Source organism: Tursiops truncatus, unplaced genomic scaffold (genome assembly GCF_011762595.2).
Source record: "Tursiops truncatus isolate mTurTru1 unplaced genomic scaffold, mTurTru1.mat.Y mat_scaffold_356_arrow_ctg1, whole genome shotgun sequence".
Taxonomy (NCBI): domain Eukaryota; kingdom Metazoa; phylum Chordata; class Mammalia; order Artiodactyla; family Delphinidae; genus Tursiops; species Tursiops truncatus.
The window spans coordinates 2532-5062 of NW_022983285.1; positions in this window are offsets into that span (position 1 = coordinate 2532).

The following is a 2531-nucleotide window of genomic DNA, read 5'->3' on the forward strand; positions in this document are numbered from 1 at the left end:
TAATTATTGTGAATAAAATAATAACAAACAAGCAACAACTGAAAGCCTGTATTTAAGAGTGAAGGGGCTGGAGGGAGCTAAAGGGAAGTTTTGGTCTCACTTCCCCATGACCTTGGACCACTGTGCCAACTGCTACTACTTGAAGCTGAGCTACAGTAATAATCAGCCTCGTCCTCAGCCTGGAGCCCAGAGATGGTCAGGGAGGCCGTGTTCCCAGACTTGGAGCCAGAGAAGCGATCAGGGATCCCTGAAGGCCGTTTATTGTTTTCATAAATCAGGGTTTTGGGGGCCATGCCTGGGAGCTGTTGGTACCAGCCGACATAACTGCTGGTTCCAGCACAAGAGATGGTGACCGTCTGTCCCAGATTCCCGACACTGAGGGAGGCTGAGTCGGGCCAGATTGGGCCCAGGATCCTGGAAAGAGGAGAAACACACTCTGGTCAGTTCTGTCACCCTGAGGACAAAGACACAAAGGATCAGTCAGATATCCCTGGGGTCCCTTCCCTGGAGGCCTCACCTGTGTCCTGAGTGAGGAGGGTGACAAGGAGCAGAGCCCAAGCCATGGTGGAGATGCCCCAGACGCTGCCTTCTGAGCCCCCAGCCCTCGGCCTGCTCCCCCAGAACCTCTCTTATCCCCTCCCCCTCAGAGGAGGGAGGGGCCTCCATGCAAATCAGCTTCCTGCACCTGCCCTTGCTCACTCTCTCCTCACCCCTCTGACCTGGCTCTGGAGGCATCCATGGACAGCAGGGCTCATCTGAGAGGATGAAAACTCCGTGACACTTTGTCCTTAGTCAGGACACTGACCATTACAGGGTCCAGGAAATGGGGCCATCCTGGGATGTCCCTGTCATGCACTATTTGAGCCAAGACGTCGTTGGCCAATAATGCCGAAAACCACTCTTTGGGTTTTGCGGGTGGAAGGTGAGGACAGGGGCCCGAGGGGCTGGGGTGACTTAGACATTCCATCCCATCTCCTCCCGGCACCACAGGGGAGCTGGAGGTGTGCATCCCCCTCCCTCACCTGTCCCCTCAGCAGGACGGGCCCCTGCCCCCCGTCCCCTGCCTCTGCAGGGCTCGGAGGAGGCGCCCTGGGGCCTTTATTGGCCTTCCTAGCAAAGGGCTTATGAAGCAGAGCAGATTGAGGACGCTGACCCCACACTCTCCTTTAGGGGCTCAGGAGGCAGCACCTGGGGGCTTCATACAGGTCAGGAAACCAGACCAGAACCCCCGAAAACCCAGGCCCTTGCTGCCTCCTGGTGGCCTTAGATGGGGATGACCAAGCCCCAGGAGGCAGCTGAGTGGGGCTGAGCCCCCAGCTCTGACCCCCCCAACTTGTTCCTCCTCCTCCTCCTCACAGCTCAGCACCAGTGACCCTGCCCCTCCTCATCTACTGCATGGGCTCACCCCAGAGCTGGCGCTCCCTGAGGTCAGACACCTGTGTCCAGATGCTGGACCCATTGTGTTTTCTAGACAGAGAATCAGGGCTGACTGGTGTTTCCCAAGATTGTCACTGTCTCAGTATCTTGAAATGTCTAGTTCCTGATTATGAGGAAAGTTGACAATTGGCGTAATTGTCCTTTGCATCCCAGGGTTTATGCTCCTGCCTCTGGGCACAGGGCCCCGGGGGTGATGCAGAAGGAGCTCCAGGTCCCCACAGAACAGATTCCTGCTTCTTTCCTGGGTACTGTGGAGGGGACCCAGGAGTGATGGCGCTGGGTGTGTGTGTGGGTGTCTGTCTGTATTTGTGTGGGGCTGTGTGTGTGTTTCTTCACAGAGACAGAGCACATCCTGCGATGGAACATAGCCTGGACCTGATGGTGAGATGTTGGGTTTCCCTTGGATCCAGGACCTGCACTCAGGCGCAGGAATACACGTAGGATCTGTGCACATCAGAGTTACCCCACAGCCTGAGACTAGTGTCCTTAGATAGACCTGCCCACAAGACTCGCCCTTGGTTTGTGTCTTGTGATTAGATTTCAGGAAGGTTTAGACTATTCCCCAAGAAGAATGACCCCCTAGTCTCCACTTTCCTGCAACCTTATGGTTTACTCTGAAGCCCTGACCTGCTCCCCAGCGGGAATCTGGAATTTCGGTAGATGCCAGGCACAGGATGCCTAGGAGACCAGCCTCCAGTAAGAGTCTTGTGGGTCTGATGAGGCTCCCTGGGGGACAATTCTTCATACACGTTGTCGCCATTTGATTCTGCTGATGAAGCCCGTCCCTCATCTGGGAAAGGCCTCCTGGAAACTTCTCCTGGTTTCTTCGTATTCACCTCATCCACCATATGGCCCTTTGCGGATTTTGCTTGGTCTCCATTCACTGAAGGAAATCACAGCCATTACGACGACTCTCTACTGAGTCCTAGGGGTCTTCTTTGTGACACAAAAGCTGCCTGTGGTCTTGGGGACACTCGACACAGGACGATCTGAGAAAACAAGCAGCAAACCCAGGGTCTGGGGTTTCCCTCCATCTCCTACTCTCTGCACCCGGGGCGTAAAGTCATCATGAGATTCAGAGTTTGTACTAAACT